The sequence below is a fragment of the Semicossyphus pulcher genome, unplaced genomic scaffold (assembly GCF_022749685.1).
Source record: "Semicossyphus pulcher isolate SPU_LCO1_2020_fin unplaced genomic scaffold, fSemPul1.0.p SCAF_10, whole genome shotgun sequence".
Taxonomy (NCBI): Eukaryota; Metazoa; Chordata; class Actinopteri; order Labriformes; family Labridae; genus Semicossyphus; species Semicossyphus pulcher.
The window spans coordinates 10,779,747-10,798,574 of record NW_027211604.1 but is presented as its reverse complement, the minus strand read 5'-3'; the positions used below and the strand labels follow the sequence as shown (position 1 = coordinate 10,798,574).

At 40.3% G+C, this 18,828-nt stretch overlaps 1 protein-coding gene across 2 annotated transcripts in view; it reads left to right on the top strand.

Annotated features, from left to right (window-relative positions):
• The first annotated feature begins 14,399 nt into the window (after positions 1–14,399).
• Positions 14,400–18,828, top strand: part of LOC138595101 (serine/threonine-protein kinase PAK 3) — a 30,386-nt gene continuing 25,957 nt past the window's right edge. For both annotated transcript variants that reach the window (XM_069666434.1, XM_069666427.1), the window contains exon 1: positions 14,400–14,550. The gene's annotated coding sequence lies outside the window, so the exon portion shown is untranslated. The remainder of the gene's footprint in view (positions 14,551–18,828) is intronic.

The window sequence follows — 18,828 nt, the reverse complement described above, 5'->3', positions numbered from 1 at the left end:
TAGTTAGGCCTATTACTCTAAATATCTATTGGTTCAACATAACATTCATGTTTTCATTACAGGGTATATGAATGAATACAAGACATAAATGATGTAGACATTTCTTATTACCACATTGCACTGCAGCCTATCTCAAACCTTACCAAATAGGCCACATATTTTCATTACATACAGGCAACTGATGTAATATTTTGAAATTTTCGAGTTGAAAACCAAGAACATTTTGCCAAGAAAATCCACAACCACTGTAATTTACAGTGTTCAGAAACAAAAGCCATGTTCAGAAATTACTAAGGACTATAATTTTATTTATGATACTGCATTTTGAGCAGCAGTAGCAGTTATATAGGGGAGGCTAAATCTTCATCATCTTTGTCTTTGCACTTTTGTCTTCTCTCATGCACAGATGGAGCAGTGACCTACGTGATATGGAGGTATTCAATGGAAACACAACTTCAAGCCCATGGTAAGGTTGCTCACTAAATCACCACTGCATCACAGAGATGGCCACAGTCCACACACCAGTCGATGGTGATTGGGTTTTGATGACACCCTCACAGTCAACTTCAAGGCCACACTCCACAAGGTAAGCGTGTTCACCCTGTCATTGCTTCCTGACCAGTGTCTAGAGTTAGCCAGAAATTACAGTTTTCAGTGTGAACTAAGAGAAACGTTTGCTGAGGTAGCAGGGCCAGCTCTTGTCACTTCCTTCTCCACATAATCTTAGTCATTTACCAAAGAATTGTTGTCGATGACAGGGTTTGATAAAGGCAGATGTTTAACCGTCAGGTTGAATATACTTTGTAGCCAAGCAGCCATTTGCTTAATGCAGGACCAAATAATTTCTGTAGATGACTTATATATTTACCTTATTTCAAACCTCATTGATTTTAAACAGAATGATAACATTTTTGAATAGGTGTTGACATGAGTGGAAAAAAGCAGAAATTGCACCTTTAATAGATTTGTTTGTATTTATCAAACTAAATGAAGACAAAGCAGTAAAAAGCCTGAAGGTTAATGTCTTTAACTCCTGTGTGTTCTTTCCATTCGGTGATTGAGCGATAACAGGCGTCTCTCCTGGGTCCAGTTAAACTTGCTGTAATTGCAACCTTTGTGACAGAGGCTTATATGTGCTTAGATAGATGACTAATGACATACTAATAACGTCTGTCAATTATGTAACTTAAGAGGAATAAATGACACATTTTTGAACATGCCTTTGTGACTTTAGCAATTTTAAACCTTAAACTCTGTCAACAATAAAGCATAACTAACACACTAACTAAACATAATGCTGAGGAGGCATGTGCTCCTCACTTCTCCCTCCAGCTCTTCTTTGCTGGGTTCTTGAGTGATGCCTCTTAATGTGGCAAATTGTCAAAGAAGTGATGCTACTCGACGGGCATGATGTGTTTCAGTGACTTGAGGTCCTGGACATTAATGAGCATAGCCATCTGACTTTTTATTTGACCCACCTGTCATCTCACTCAAGTTAGGTGCTTTTGCAGAGTTATGTTTATTCAACTGTGTGTTCTTGTAAAAACACCAGTCATATTGTTTTACGATTTTAGGGTGAAACTAAATGAGGATTAAAAAGTTTAAGATGTACTTAGTCATTGAATTCATATCAAATTAAGATATATTTAATCTCAAAGTCTAGCTTTACAGTTAATTTTTGTATTTGTATCGATGCAGCAAATTTTTGAGAAACACTTTGCTGACCATTTTCTAAGTCAGTTAAGTATCAGAAAGAAGTTTTACATGAAGAACTGTTAAAGCTCCACTTATAAACAGGCAACAAGTTTTCCATATGATATTTAATAAGTAAGTAATTCAAGCTTTATTTATAAAGCAATTTTTAAAACACCAGGTCACAAAGTATACATACAAACAAAATCAAAAGGCAAAAGTTAATCAAGGCAAAAAATGAATAGGCAAAAAGAAAACAAACAGGGCAGGGATGGAGAGCTACAAGAAGGCTTGTCTGTATAAATTAGTTTTCTAGCAACTTCTTGAAACCGTCCAAAGATTCTGCAGATCTGGGGCCGGTTTCACGAAGATAGACTTTGACTATGGCTCAGATATAAACAATAGTAAAAACTTTAGATAGACATCTAAATTCATCCGTTTCACAAAGCAGTTGGTTCTTGATCTTAAGCAGGACTATGATGCATTGAATTCTGGGGAAATTAAGACTTTTTTCAAAACAAAAAAATGTCACACCGAGTTCAAGTTCAGCTCAAGTCAGTTAACCACAGCAGAAGATGTTTGCCTATTGGAGGTTATAAGGGCATTTTACTTGGAAAATACAGCAAAGAGTGTAACAACAACAACAACAACAAAAACAACAACAACAAAAAACCTGAAATGGAAAAAAATTGTAACAGTAAAACACTATATACTATAGACTGGTCTAAAACATCTTTGTGAAACCAGCCCCTGATGGATTGGGGAAGATGATTCCATCTTGATGTGACGTGAAGTTCATGCTTGAACTTCAACAACATTTATTAGAAGGGAACACATCACACAACTCCAACATGCCATACTTTATACCCTTAATGTTCTGTCTCAAACATATGACATCAGGGTTTTGTCGTCGGAGAGTAGTTGAACTGTTGTTCAGTTATATCAGCAACAGCGCTTATCACCTTATATTGAAACAACTGAATATAGAATATAATGATCTGTAGAAAATACTTTGTGAGGTATAAAGTATTTGATTTAAAAAAGAACATCTGATAAGTCTTCTAAATTCCCTTCTATTGCACACATTTTAGCCACACAGTTCAGCTCATGATATATAATTGCATGCCTACACTTTCTTTAAAAGTTACATGCACATGAGCAAGAGAGGAGGACAAGGACAAGGACTTCTCCGCCATTCATTTTTTCTATGCATTGCTGAGTCAATGTGGAACAGATATTCTGCTGAAGGTGGTCAGATTTTAGGATGTACTATAGATGCGTGCTATCCTCGTAGTTGCCACTAGGGGGAGACAAGATATGATTAAAACAGTATTCTGTACACCAGAGGCTGCATGAACACCTACTGTAATGCACATTAGTCGTGTTTCAGTTCCCTCACTCTCTGCCTCATTCTTGTAACCAGTTTTTTGGAGCACACTCTGTTGGCAATCAAACTGAATTTACTATCATCTGCAAATTGAAACCTAAAATGTTGCAGTTCAGCTTACCCAATAAGTTGGTATGTTTTGGGGGGGAAAAAGAGAGGATTTAATAGTATGGCTAGAGAAACACTCACATTGTGGTTGGTTTGATAAACGAGTCAGAACAACAGAGCGGCCTCAGTCCGCCCAGAGAGAAGCTCCCGCTCTGTAGAGTCTGCAGCTGTGGCAACAGGACTGTTTGTGTTTTTAGGTAAAAGATGCCTCCAGTGGCAAGAAAGGAAAACACTGCCAGCCCTCAAGGAATCTGGCAAGCTTTTGTTTTGCAAAGCTGATGGAATCTGTAAGAACATTTAACACAGTTTCTTTATTGATACTGTGGCTGGAATATTTGGCTCAGCAGCTTTATCCAAATTATGGGGGGATGCATGACAACTGAACTGAGGAAAGGATTTAGTCCAGGAACAGTCTGGAAAACCTAAAGTTGAGTTACAGTCTGTCTTAGAAGTTCCACACTATAACAACATACAATATACAGTATATTCCCATATGTTAAACTAAAAAAAGATTGCAGTAAGTCAGTTACTCTTGAAAGCAAATATGGCACTATGTTTGCTAAATAAGTGATGAAGTGGAACCCTTACACTTAAAAGAGACAAATTCTCTTGTAACTGTAAATAAGACTTTTTATAAAAGATCCTCATGTTTGACATCCTCTGCTGTTCAGTTGACAGCATGCTCTTAATTGGGCTCCAAATCAGAGCCTCAGACTCTGTTGGGTAAATGAGTCACCCCTCTTTAATCTCTATAGAGAGGAAAAGAGCAGAGAGGGTACCTGTTCCCCCGCCTCTGTCCCTCTCCTTTCTCATGTTAATGTGGGTGCGGCCCTCGATCCCGGGCACCATCTGCCCTTCCTCTGAGTTTGGGCCCCAAGCTCTCCAGACGTGCCCCATTGTTCGTGTGTGTCCAAGCAGAAAGTGGTGGATAGACGTGGTTCTTGTGGCCCAAAAGGCTCCTCCATCGAGAGCACGAGCCTGCTGTTCATTAGCCTACATGTGACAGAGGGAGGGGGCCTGCTCGCGTGCCCTGTGTGCAGAAACATCAGGGGGATCCGCCGTTTGTTCTGCTGCTCAGTGATGTCATTGGGAGTAACCGTCGGCTGAGGGACGACTCTAGAGGTCAGCATGCTCTTTAGGGATCTTTTTTAAAACTAGATTATATCAGAGAAGTTGTGATTGATTACAAATGATCTTCCAACTGATTTGTTGTGCTCTGAAGGAGATGCATTATTCATCCAAGTTTGGTTAAATCTAATGACAGGGGGACAAATTCATGAACAGACTTTACACAGTAAGGATTCAAACAAAATAAAATTACGAATGAACTTAAATTAAATTGCACATCACAAAATAAGAAATTGTAAAAGCCCATAAATAATAAAAACAGGTGTGTAATAAGACTAAAATCTACTGTTATGTACAATTAAATGGCATTGAATATTTTTCAGAGTCACAGATCCTAAAGTGTGATGTTTTTCCTCTAAAGGGAGTGGGCTCAATGTGTTATTGGAGCTTAGTTCAGCTTTATTGACATGCATCATCCCCACTGAGCTGTCAGAATGGGTGTCAGAGATGTGACAGATGGATGAATGAACTAAAGGATGGGGACAAAACTAGAGTTGCCCTTTCTCTGCGTCTTTATTGTGGGGGGTAAATTAAACGACAGATCAAAATGTCACTTGCAATCTTGGGACGAGTAATGCAAATGTGCTGCGTTAACACTGATGTTAAATTGATTACAAAGCAAATTGTTCTGCGGGAATTGAAAGTTTATGCACATATAATCTGGTAGATATTCATGGTAGAATTAGTATAAAATAGGTCTTAAATTCGCTCGCTCTCTTTTAGCAGAGCTGTTGGCTGGATCAAACAGGGTTCCTTAGATGTTTAATGACTGAAAAGAAAGGTAAGGAAAATCATCTTTTAGGACAAACAGACTAGCTGTAAATCAAATAAGGAAATATCAGCCATACTCCAACTCAAGGTGTGCACACTGTTTCCGCCCCACCTTTAAATCCTCATGTGAACTGACAACCTCCCAGTTACCCGACAGAACGCAGACAAGCAGATTATGACTTTCCATCGGGCCTGCCCTCCTCATTTTCAAAGCTTTACATGCTTCTGGCTGCATCTAGATTAGTTATTGAACTGTCCAAGCAAAGGGAAACAAGGCCGCTTCAGAGGCACAGCACACAATGAGCCAGCTGTCAGTGGGAGGGGCTTGTTCAGACCAGCGTTGTCATGGATAGGACTTTTTTTTGTTCCGTGTTGCCCTCTGAGAGCTGATAGGTGCGTCTGTGCGGGGCCGCCATGCACTGATTAATATTGACACAAGGCTTGATTGAGGACAGGCAAGTGAGCAGAGCTGGAGCAGGGTGCAGCAACACGGACGTGTCAGCCAAGGTGAAGTGAATATGGAAACTCTGCCATGAAGGAAGGCAGTGTGCAAAGTGTGTTTTATGCAACTGTTGCATACTGACATGATACAATGAAAAAAAGCGATGCAAACTTAATTTTCCAGGAAGAAAATTCCATCAGAAGTTGTTGGTTTTTGCTACATTTTGTTGTATGTGCTAATGCCTCCATTACCACTGACCACTGACCTGGTGTATCCTCTGTAGTCCTTGTATAACAACAGAGTAAAAACTGACCTTTATACACCCCCACACAAACCCCTCTCTCTGATCCCCGGAGGCCGCTCAGATTCCACCCCCACACCTGTTTTAAATTCAGAGGTGTCTCCCTGAGCATCTTCTCAGCAGCATCAGAGCCGATGTCCACACAAAATTATCTCAGATTTTACACGACTGCACTGAATGACACACCTCTGTTGATAGACAGTTTTTCAGATGTATCCTAACTAAGGATGTGCACTTTAACCGGTTAACCGTTAACCGACCGTTATGAATTTTTACCGGTTAATACGACCAATATGACCATAAAATATATACATACTGTATATATTTGGGTAGCGCATGTTTTGTGGTCGTGGCACTGAGAGGAGAGCAAAATGAATATCCCTGCTCCTGGTACATCACAGTTCTGTCTGAGCAGGTATTCTCTGCGTCGGGTCTCACAGTCAACAGAGTACGCACCAGACTAACCCCACAGCATGTCGACATGTTGCTATTTCCTCACCAAAACTAGAAGACAAACTGTCTCCTACATAATAAGGAGAGGTGTAGGCCTGGTCATTTTATTTTAAGTTTCCACAGCCTGTTGCTAACGTATGGACGGTCTTTGAGCAGAAACGAAACTTAACATTCAGGCATGAGCCACAGCCACGTAACTCATTAATGATTTAAAACTCCAGACACGCCGTCGTTAGGAATCGGACAGGATCTCATGTTTATTTAAGTTCTGTGTGCTGACCATCAAAGAAAGGTCGGCTGTAAATGTTTATTTACTTGTTGTTGCTGGATCACACGGCTGTATGCTCACGTGCGTGTGTGTGTTTCTGCGAGTATTAGGGAGAGCGTGCATGAGAATGAGCGTGCATGATGGAGAGCTCGTTGTCGCTCTCTGGCTGTTCTTTCTGAAGAAGACTTTTATCCAATCCAAAAAGTACATTTTAATCTTGTCGGTTAACCGGTTATTAACTGTTAAGCGTGTCCCTAATTTTAACTGAATATATCATCGCAACTAGCTCATCACATAGTCTTATTACACACGATCATATGCACACAATCGTATCAAACCTCAGGATATTATTGACAATGGATGTAAACTTAATGAAAGAATCAGAAAATGTGGAAGAAACAAAGCAGGAACATGCCTTACACATTGTCACTGACGTTAAAGTGGCTGTAATGCAGGTCGTTTTTGTCACACTCAGCTGTTTGCTAAATGAATTAAGAGATGAATATTTAATGAGCGTGGCTTAAACCTGACATATTTGCATATTTTGCCACGCCCTATGAACTTTGTTCCACATCCTTTTAACATCAAACAGTCTGTGCCTCATTTTAAAGTCCAACATAATCTAAGTGCAAGATGGATTTGTATTTTTTAGAAACGACAAATGTCATCATAAAAAAAATCTCTGATCCCTCTTAAGAACAGATTTAGCAGACTGTTCAATCCAGAGGTCATCCAGTGGGAAATATTGCGTTGCAATGGTCAAAATGCTAACCAGAAATGTAACAACAGTATGCATCACATTTATTGTAGTACAGCAGATATTATCACCATAAATCTGCTGTGTAATACATTTGTAAATGTTGCAGTTTAGACTGAATCTTTCCCTCTGCAGATGTGTTTATAGATATATTTCAATGGGAAATGAATGAGTTGCTTCCAGGATGTGATAGCACCCTTAATGCAAATAAAATAGGTTTGTTTATCATCATATTTCATTCCCACAAGCCATCATGAATAAGATTTACTGGCTCAAACGGTTCTCAGTTCAGCCTCGCAGCCATCAGATACAGCAGACTATAATACTGCAAAATGTCAATAAGACCCCCCACCACACGCAACACACACCAATATCATCATGGGTAACCACAGATTAACAGTTTCATGGCAGCAGCATCCATGATCCCAAACATATGGCAGCACCAGTCAGAGGAAACGCTCCCTCTTAGCCTCAGCATCCTCTTTCAGTAAGCAGGGGGAAACATGTAACACAGCCTACATTTAAAATCTGGGCAAAACAGCCAAGGTGTTAAGTGCACAACACTAAACCGTGCTGTAATCTGTAATTACTGCACTCCGCTGTCAGCGCTTACACTCCTGTTGAGCATTTTTTACTTTAAATTTGGAATAGACTTAACGAGCCCCTTCAGGGTTCTGGGTAACCCATCGACAGGTTACCCATAATGAGCAGGATGGAGGCCTACTGACCTCGATTATTCTCCTTTGGGGGGGAATCTCTGCTGAGCCAAAGCACATAAAAAGTATTTTTCCTGTTTGTGAGTGTAGCTGAAGCATGGATGAGCGTGACCTGTTATCTTTGACATGCCAAGTTACCAGTGGAGGGCTTACAGAAGTTAATCTGATGTGGTAAAATGAGGAGCGTTAAACACACGGTTCATACCAGCCATCTTTTCTCTGTGTATCCTCTGACATCTGCACACTTAGACAAATACTCAAAGCTGTATGTATGCTTTGTGTCAGGGGATTATTTGGGCCACATATTCTTATAGTTTTATCCATTAAAACAGCTTTAAAACATTAATGCAACGTGTCTGAATTTGGTTTGGAATCTAAAATCTTTCGGTTTAGATTTTTTTGTCTATACTGAAAAAATACTTCATTTAAAAATGCTTGTTTTTGTAAATATTTCTGCTCTTATCATTGCATATTTCCACTACACAATAGAAGTTAAAGTATTTTTAAAGGCTGCAGTGCAAAGAAATCATTTCAAACCTGCTTTTTTTTAATCCAGAGAGTCTAATTAAACTCCTTCAGATAACCACCGTTAGCAGGGATGAGCAGTTCAACTATTGGGCTATCATGACCGCTTGCTTTCCTAAACTGCACATTGCCTAAAAAGAAAATCGCATACCTGTTACTATGACTAATATTTTCAGGCACAGGTGAGAGATTTTATTGACTCTATGCAGAAAGAGAAGTTTAGCTCAGTAGGACTCACCTCCACACTTCATCTCATCTCATATATCATCATTTCCTGCGAGGCCTCTGTGAAGCTTCCCCCTGCCTCTGCTCCCAAGACTCAGCGAGCTCCACCATAATAAGATCATGCAAACCATAATTTAATATGGTTTATACAGTCATGATTGACCAGCGCTGTGATTATTTGATTCTAGACCAAAGAACCTATCATCTCAAGTTTCTTTCCTCCGTTTCTCAGAATAATACCGTCTTTTTGGACTGATAAAGAAGTCAGGAAATACTAGTACACACAAGCAGCGATGAAACTCAGCATTCATATTTCAAACATTCATTTTTCTGTTGGTGGAATTTATGGTTGGCCTCGCTGTGTTGGTAAACAAAAGGGATTCTAGCAGTTAAAAGAGAAGTGTTGATTCATATTTCCTTTTTCCCAGATGGTTAATGTTTTTTTCACAAACCAAAAACACAATAAAAGGTTCTCAGATCTTTGATACCATTATACTTAAATATATAACATTGATACGAACACAACTAAAGGTTTAAAGCTCTGTGGGGCTCAAAAGTAGTGCTTTGTGCTTGATGCTAACATTAGCATGCTAAAATTTTGATTCTAGCAGGTTGTCATGATCTAAGTTAGGGCCTGTGTCCATTAGCAGCGTTTTTTTTGCGCTGGCATCGCCGATTTTCTAGACAAAACTAATGGAATTCAGCGCTCAGCGCCCTTTTGCAACACTGCCACACTCATCATTGTTACTTTTACCTCACCAAGAAATCAAAATCAAGATGGAGCAGATATCAACTTAGGCAACAACAATGGTGGAGGTGAAGCTAATCCTCTCGTTTTAGCGAGGGTACAATTCCCAGGTGTAGAGCTGCTGCTGATGCCAGGACACGACTGCTTTCCTTAGTTTTTATGTTTTCTTTGTAACATTTTCTTGAATAAAAGCAAATAAGCATACAGAGCGATTTAAAACAGACAACATTACTACCAATGGAATTGCCACCAGACAACTTGCGTAACCTAGCAACAGTAGAGAGAGAGAGTTGAGAAACGCTCTGAATTTGAGGGTGTGGGCGCAAAAAGGGCGTAAGTGGACACAGGCCCTTACCATGCTAGAATGCTGAATTAAGATGATAAGAACCTAAAACAAGTACATTACAGCTGAAGCTGATGGAAATCTAATTTGTTTTTGAGGTATTTTGTCTTTTATGCTAGGATTTTATGCCTTTCGTATCCTGTAACACTATGAAGTGGTTAAGCCAGCTAGCAAGCGATGAATGTTCACGTTAGCTGCTGTCTGACAGAAGCTAACGGGTTATCAAATATGTTGTTTAGCCTTGAATTATGGCCTCATGACCCTCTAGATCGTTCCCAATTTTTCTTTTCTTTTAAGTAGCCTATCAATCTTGAAGCGGTAAAATAAAAACGTCAATTCCTTATGTTTATATGACTTAAAAACCTAGAACCCAGCGATAGAACATTATCCTTTTATTATCAGCATTTTGAAACCTCATTGTGACGTTACAGTAAATGGGAACTGTGTAAACTCACTCAAATAGTGCAGGTCTCCCTTCCTTCCCTTCACATAACCCTCGTGTTATGAATGACAATAGATTTAATATGTTTGTATCTCGACAGAAATCTTTTTAACATGTTATAAAATAGAAATGTCAGTGTTACCTAAACATTTCAGGGAAAAAGAAACCTTGTACATGTCTTATATTACAGTCTGGAGACAGTAGACTCATGTGTTACAAGATTACAACTCTGTTTTTTTAAGAACCTACATGACTATGTTTATGACCAGAATAGAAGTCAGAATGCAGGTATGTAGGTTATAGTATATTTATTGAAAGCAATTTCCCTGACTCTGCCCACAACACTAGTAAATTCAGACAGAGCTTATTACAAAATGTCACCTCAGAGATGTGCTGTGCCTCAGAGGATATTTATAGGATTCATTATATAAACCTGATCACTGACAGCAGCCTATGGATACTAGTAAATCACGCGCACTGCTCTTCACTGCAGCTGCAGGTTCCTGTCAGCTCCTGTTCTGAGCTTCACTACCAAGCTGTGGGAAATTATTCAGTATTACTCGGCCAAGTTTATGAGTGCGGAATAAAGAGGAGGATAATGAGATGGATATTGTGTGTAAATGAGAGTTGAGATGTTGTCTAATGCTGGTTTCTAATTGAAAGATTGTATGCGTTCTTACCAAAGGGGCCAGGTAGGGGGTCACTTCTTTTTAAAGGACACGACAACAACACACAGGGATTGAAAAGGACACACAGGAAGTCTGCGACCTTTTGGAACATTGTTTTTCTTTCTGAGAATAAAACACCTGCTCTTCTCACGGATCAGACACAGCACGTTAATCCAGGTGAAACAAATAATCCTTTTTGAATTTCACCTGTTAATCTGCTTAATTCTATAAAATGTTGGCAAAAAGAAAGTAAAACACTGAAGCATGTGGGGCCTGCTACAGTGCAGTCACATAGAGAAGGTGTTGTCTGCGTGTGTTAATTCTTGGAGGGGGGGCAGATTCAGGCCAGGGCTACATAAATATTAGGGCCGCCCCTGTTGATTGGCCGTTGGAGGCTGACGTGAAGTGCTCAAAGCACCAGATGGGCTCCAGTTAGAGAACTAACAGCCTTTTATAACTGTGAAAGAAAGCTTATTATACCATGACATTCACAGTGGATGGCGACACAGTTGGCAAAAAGCACAAAGCTGTGGTTGCTTTGATACAAGAAACAAAAAACCTGGATATTCAAGAAAAACAAAAGACTTGATCAGCTCTGGTTCCTGTTTTGGCAGCCTGGTGGCTCATTGTGACCTCTCCTTGGTGACTTCCTCTTACTGGATTTTGTTTCCTTGTTTGTTTCTGTTTAATCCAGAGACTTGTGGGTTATGTTAATGGTGACCCTGAAATGGTCATATGTTTGAAGGTGGGTGTTAATCCACATGTTAGAGTTGTGATGGACAGCTGACCTGTGTGGTGTGTTTCCTCTCCCTCAGCCAGATGTGAGCTGGGGCAGCCCCACTGGGATGATGATGACTACTCATTAGTGTCACATGGAAGGACAGTCATAAGAATTTCCTCATTGGAGGATTAGATTGGAGCAACAACAACACATTTTTGTGTAAAATTCCAGAAACATCAAATCCAAATATAGTTTTTTGTCATGCCAGTTGTGTCGCCTCTGATCCAGGCGCGTGTGACACTTCTCTGTATTAAATGTGCCTCGCTGCCTGTGCGTAGGTGTACAGTGATCCTCAGTCAGAGCTTCTCTGCTCTCAAATGTTTGCATTTGCATTTTTGCCTTTCAGTCTTTGTTGAGTTTGATCAGGTCGTGCCAACATTTGTTGCCTGCAGAGCTGGAGAAAAACATGTACTGTCTGATGAAAGACAAATTTCTTGATTTTTAATATATTTAAGCTCCCCAAGACGTCAGAAAGTCTCATGTGATTGCTGAACTACAACTACAGTTATTGTAATCTATAATCTGAATGATTCACAGCTCCGTTTTCTAGAGTGTCTCAGAAGATATAATTACAATTGACTAAAAACCTCACATGAAGCACCTCCTGATGTGACTAAAGTCCCATAATGCCCACTGTCTCCCTGTAATCATCAGCTTCTCCATTTGAGTGAACGCTGTCACTGAACGGCCATATTGCTCCCCGACGAGGAATCGGCAGAAGAGGGGTTGTCAGGACAACCAGCCATGATTCACAGAGCTCAGATAGGCCTCCACCTTGAGCGAGAAGCACTAGCCATGAGACTGAGCAGATGCTGTGCCAGTCAGCCAATCGCAGGTGAGATAGAGGAAAAAGATGACATCATAGGCAAATTAGGGCAAATGCAGTGGAGATTTTGGTTGTCGTCTCCGCCTGCTCATGAACCCGGAGAAAAAGGAAATCTGGAGGAGTTTGGCAGAGAAATCTTAGCAGCCAGGAAAAGCTTTATTTTTACATACTGGTGTCATTTCACATGTGCAAACCTGCACTGATAGAAATTAGGGCTGAATGATTTTGAAAATATTTTAACTTATATTGCTGTTTGGATATGATTTGCGATATTACAGTGAATGATCATTTTTCCATCCTTATTCTCATTTTCATTGAAAAACATTAAAATGATTATGGTCACACTGCTGTCGGGGATCTGTACCAACCGAAGACATTTGATACGTCTGTGTATGATGTGTAAGCCAGAACATCTCTGCAGCACAGTATTTAAATTAAAAGGGTATTTTGACTAAATTGTAACTTTGACAAATATTGCCCCTTTTACAATTTGAATCGCAGACCATATTGTTGTAATTTCGCTAAAATTTCGTTGAATTGTTCAGCGCTAATACAAAATAAAAAAAGAAGCACTCCTATGAAAGCGTAGGTGTCCTTTCTAATCTGTTTGCCAATTAACGTACTGAATTTACACTATGACCAAAAACAGAGTTGTAAAGATTAAGCATGCTTTATATATATTTATATAGTTACTAAAACCATGATCCTGATCCATGATGTAATAGATAACCTTATAGTAACAGTGAATCTACTTTCATATCAATATTTCAGTAATCAGAGCCAGTACAACTTTATAATGAAAAATGTATTATTATTATTTATCCTGAATTTGAAGCCTGTCTACACGTCTTAAACTAGTCACATCTCTGTTTGTTGTTTTAATGGTTAAAAAGGAAACTTTACACCTAGAGTCAATTAAAGCCACTGTGAGGAGTAATGTGAAATTAATTCTGATGACTCTATATGACCTACAATAGCAAATCAGACCATCAGCGACAAGACTGATTATTTCTATATAGTTATTTTTAATGCCTGAAACTGCTGGTTGTGAGTAGGTGTCAGACAGTGATTAACTGCACGCTGCCTTTATTTACATTTTCCAGGACAAACATTTAAAATGAGTCGTACATATGATTTTTTGTTAAAAAACACCACTTACGCATGTACAGGACAAAATCTGCAAAGAGATAAGAGCTTTAACAAAGGTTTGGTATTTCAAAATATGATCATTAAAAGTCAAAGAATTCTCCCTCCTACACATAACAAGGGTGTGTTTGTCCATTTATCACTAATAGATATCAAAAATAAGGGTGTATGTGTGATAAAGAGTGAGAGATACAGTTTTTGATATAGTATGTGATTAGTTGTGTCAAATTATTATTATAGTTCTCCTTTAGTTGGTTGCGTGCTGTATTCTTTCTTTACACTGTGTAACTATAACTATTTTAGTGCATCAAACTCTGTTTTTCTAGAACAAATGTTGCACATAAAAGCCAGTCCCTCTTAAATGTTTGTGTCTGGTTTTAACAGCCTCCTAGTAGCCTTCAGGGGTTAACAACATAGACCACCTGCATTATATGAAAGCAACATTAAAGCCTCTGGAGCTGGACACATAATCCCTCCCTCCTTGTCTTCCCACTGAGCAGGTTTGGTCTGTCAAACAGAAAACCAACAGCGTCTGCCCGTCGGCTGCCTCCTCCCCCAGACCTGCTGCCTGCATTAATATTCAGCCTCTCAGCCAATGAGCGGAGCAGGGCGGATGACATCATGGGCTAGGGAACAGTGAGCAGCCAGTGAAGCATCCAGCCTGCCGAACAAGCTTGCTTTTAGGGTCAGGAACTGGTCTGACAAGAGAATGGCAATCCTGCCTTTAAACTGTCATTAGGACTGTACGGCTGACGATGAATCCACCCGAGCACGGGGCTCAAAGGAGAAACACTCAGCAAGAGAATGTGAAGACATATTTCAGGTAATTCCCTCTGTCTGTGTGTGCAATATGGGATGTGGAGAGGGGGGGGAGGCATCGGAGGGAGGAGAGGAGAAGAGGAGGAGGGGGAGGCTGTGTATGTAGGGGTTTGCTTTGTAGCCTTCTTTTTCCTTCTTCTTCCTCCTCCACTCTGCATTCTGCCCTGCTAAGGAGGCAGCTGTTTCATCAGCACTCTGTCCGTGAGGGCGAGATGGAAATGGATGCCTGCATCACGTATTGTATGATCATACACCCCCCCTCTGCATCACATCATCTCTGTGTGCGCTCCCCTGTGCCTCACAAATAGCATCTTTATTGATGGGGAGGTGTTAGAATCAATGGTGGCGTTTGTGCGGGGCCTTGAGTGTGTATGTGTGTGTGTGTGTGTGTGTGTGTGTGTGTATGCGCGCGCTGGAGAAATGCAGCAGCTGCAGTGGAACAAAAAAGAAGCAAAGCTATTTTGGGTCTGTAGACCCGAGGCTGCCGGGTATATCAGAGCTGTATATGCTGTGGATGGATGGTGGGGGTGATGGATGCTTAATATGCTGATGGATGCTCTTTTGTTATCTCTGCACTGCCTCTCTTAGTGTCTTTCTAGGGAGGATTTGACAAGGAAATGGCTTTTATTTCCTTTTCTGACTTCAAACGCAAAGCAGAGCAGAGCCGAGACGTGCCTAAGTCTCCCGGCTTTAACATGGATGTGTGTAGCAGCTTCATGGCGGCTGTAGTGACAGGGAGATATACAACATCTGGTCACCTGACTTCATTTGGGATCGGGAGTGGGGGTGGGGGCCGGTGCTGTGAAAGCCGAGCTATTCTGCCTCGGATTCTCCCACAGCCATCGCTGCTGCTGCTGCTGCTGGAGGAGGAAGATGGAAGGATCCGCTGACTCTCCATCACCTCTGCTGCTTTTAGATTGTGGTGTCAGGGGCTGATGTAGAGGAGGGAGAAATAATCCCTCTCCCAGGAAGCGCAGTCATCCTCAGGTCTGCGAGGAGCAAGGCCTGATGGGAGACCTGTTGTCTGGCTGTCGTGTGAGAGAGAGGGATGTTAGGGAGTCATGTCAGTGATGGAGGGAGGGTGAGATGATCGTAGAGGGGAATTGGGGGATGGGATACTGAAGGTGATACTCCCTTCAAACATTGGCCTGTTTTATTGATATAGACGTGATACATGCCCTCTGTTCATCTGTTCAGACATCTATCAGCATGACCGCACTGCTTTCTTCCTTCCACCTTGTACTGTGTCAATTGCTATGTTGTATTTTTTTAGCTGGAACTATTATTCTTTTTGTAAGTAGTTATCTTTGTGACATTACACACCAATGGACTTTGCAGGAACGACAACAAGCCTATAAAAGTAATCTAATGTCACAATCAAATAGGCAGAGACACAACCAGACAGAGATGCTGTGATACACCATTACAGCAGAAGTGTTTATACATCCTGCTGTTCCACTGAGCCGTGAAACCATCGCTGGATAATTGGCCTTTCCGCTCTGCATCTTAGCATTATATATTTACCACACCTTTATCTCCACACGTCTGTTACAGGCAAATGGACAATTAATAGCTCTATATGTTTACTGCGTGTCTGAATGGAGCTGCTCACTATCAGATACAAGTATTCATGCAGGCCTTTGTCTCTGAAGGTTACATGCACCTCATGAAAATTTTATATGTGCAAAGAAGAAAGCTCAGAGACTGGTCTGATATACTGCACACATGTGATCTGTATTACTAAAAATAAAGTGAAGCTGCGCCCTTAAGTTTACAGTTTATAGTGTAAACATGAAATGTGCAGGCAAAACTGAAGCTTATTGAGGCTCCGCTTTTCACAACTGACCCTTGTCATCAACTAGCAGAACAAAACTGTCATTACTTTTTCTGTGAACGCCGAGAACCAGATAGATTTACATTGAGCATCTAGAAAAAATAATACACTTAAGGCCTGTGTCCACTAACGGCGTTTCTTTTGCGCTGGCAGCACCTGTTCTCTATAAAAAACCAATGAGGTTCAGCGTTTTCAGTTGAAAATAGTTCAACTTTTGGAACACAGCACGCTTGCCAATGTCACTTCTCCCTCACTGACTAATCAAACTCAAGACCCAGCTTGAATGTTTTGTTCTGAGAATATTACGTGCGATGTTCTGGTAATGTTTTGCGCAGGTTTTTATTTGGTTCCCAGAATGTTCCTTTTAATAGTAGGAGAACGTTCTCTGAAAAAGGTGTTACGAAAGTTGCTGTGAGAATATTCAAATCACATTTCAGGAACGTTTTATAAATCACGTTCTGATAGTTGAGGCCGTACGAACATCCTGAAAAGATCCTCAGAATGTTGCAGTGAGCTGAAAATATTTTCAGAATGTTGCAGTTAAACGAGGAGAAGCTAATCCTTTCGTTTTTTCGAGGGTACAATTTCCAGGTGTAGAGCTGCTAGGACACGATTCCTTTGCATTGTATTCATGTTTACTTTGTTAAAATTCCTGTAATAAAAGCACATATTAAGCAAACAGAGCAATTTAAAACAGGCTTACCAAGGGAAGCGGAATTGGCGGGAGACAACTTTCGTATCCTAGCAACAGTAAGCACTGGTGAGAGGCGCTCAGAAATTGAGGTGGAAGGCGCTGCCAGAGCAAAAAATGCTGTTAGTGGACACAGGCCCTTAACGATGCTTTTCTGGAACATGGAACAAATCATTTTTATGTTTTCTAAGCAAATTTTCAGCATACAGAGCAATTTAAAACAGACTTAACGTCACTACCAAGGGAAGCGGAAGTGCGGCCAGACAACTTTTGTAACCTAGCAACAGTTCGCGCCAGTCAGAAGCACTCTGAAATTGAGAAAAAAACGCTGTTAGTGAACACAGGCCCTAAATCATCAGTAGTAATAGTATTTTTGGGGGGTCAGTATCAACAATTTTATCTTCTTAAAAATCCAAAAAATTGCATATAAATTATAAAATAAATTACTTTGAGGTATTAAATTAAAGACAACCAGAAAAGAGATGCAAAATTGAGACTGTTATTAACAGTATTTTTAGCAGCTCCAGTCTCATGTTTTAAGACATATAAAATGCTCTGCTTGAAATGATAAATTGTGTTTTTTTGCAAAAATATGATTAATTACCTTGTAAAAATCCTCCCAAGACATCTCCTCCTTCTCCCTCATTAAAAATTCCACAATCTACATGGGCCCGCCCACCATGTCCGATATTTCTCCTTTCGTAAAATTACAGCCGAAAACACGTCTCTGCCATCGTTTAGTGGCAACTTGTTGAAACTTAGCTAGCTTGAAATGTAGTAGTTAGCAGTAGTAACGTTAACGTTAGTAATCAGTAGTGAGTTTGCTAAAATTATGATGGCGGTTAGAGCTGGCTCGCGCCTCGCAGAAGTGGTTGCCGTAGGTTGCACATAATGATATCATCCCGTCCATTAACAGGATTGGCTCCTTAGGTTTGTGACGTCTCAAACCTGCCAATCTGAAAAGGTGTTGTTCAGCCTGTCCTTGGTACACTGCAGTTTAAGGCCCAGCCATGGAGATGACTGCTCATGTTGTCCCTGATATGTCTTGTAGCACATGAAAAACACCACATGGAGATGTTTACCAGGTTAAAAACGTCTTTAGAGTCTTTGAAGTATTCTATTTTGATAAATGAGGGTTCTGCTTCATGTGACAGAAATGTGACATTTTGCTAAAATACGAATTTATTTTGTTCTTGCTTTATTTGTCAGGCAAATATTTAGCTCAACACTGAAAAAGGTGCTTTTTGGGAGCTTTCTAGGACCACTTTATCTGTTAGCCAATTGGTGCCATTCAAAATACTAAGTTTCTTGTTCTTTTATGTATGTTTGTTAAGTAATAAATAAGGTAGTGGCAAAGTTGTTATACAACGTGCAATGGCAATAAAGGCATTCTATTTTATTGTATTGTAATAAAAGCATCTGTAAAGACGTGCATGAGCAAAACGAAGCAGCCCCATACAAGCATTTACTACTGCTTGTATGCTGTATTTGAGATAATAATCGTTTTAATCTAAGAACTTTCTTAGCGCTCTGACACAAAGTGAAATCTTTATTGTTTCAGCATGTCTGCCTTTTTGTCTCCGTGGCTCACATTGTGCGGTTCTGGGCTTCCCCATGTTTTCCACTGGCCTGTGTAACCCAACACACACAGCTTCTCTTACCTCACCTCGGCTCACAAAAGCAGGAGACACTGAACCTCATGTTGGCGCGCAGCCTGCTAACTGGACTGCCTGAAATCTGATAGTGGGACACACAGC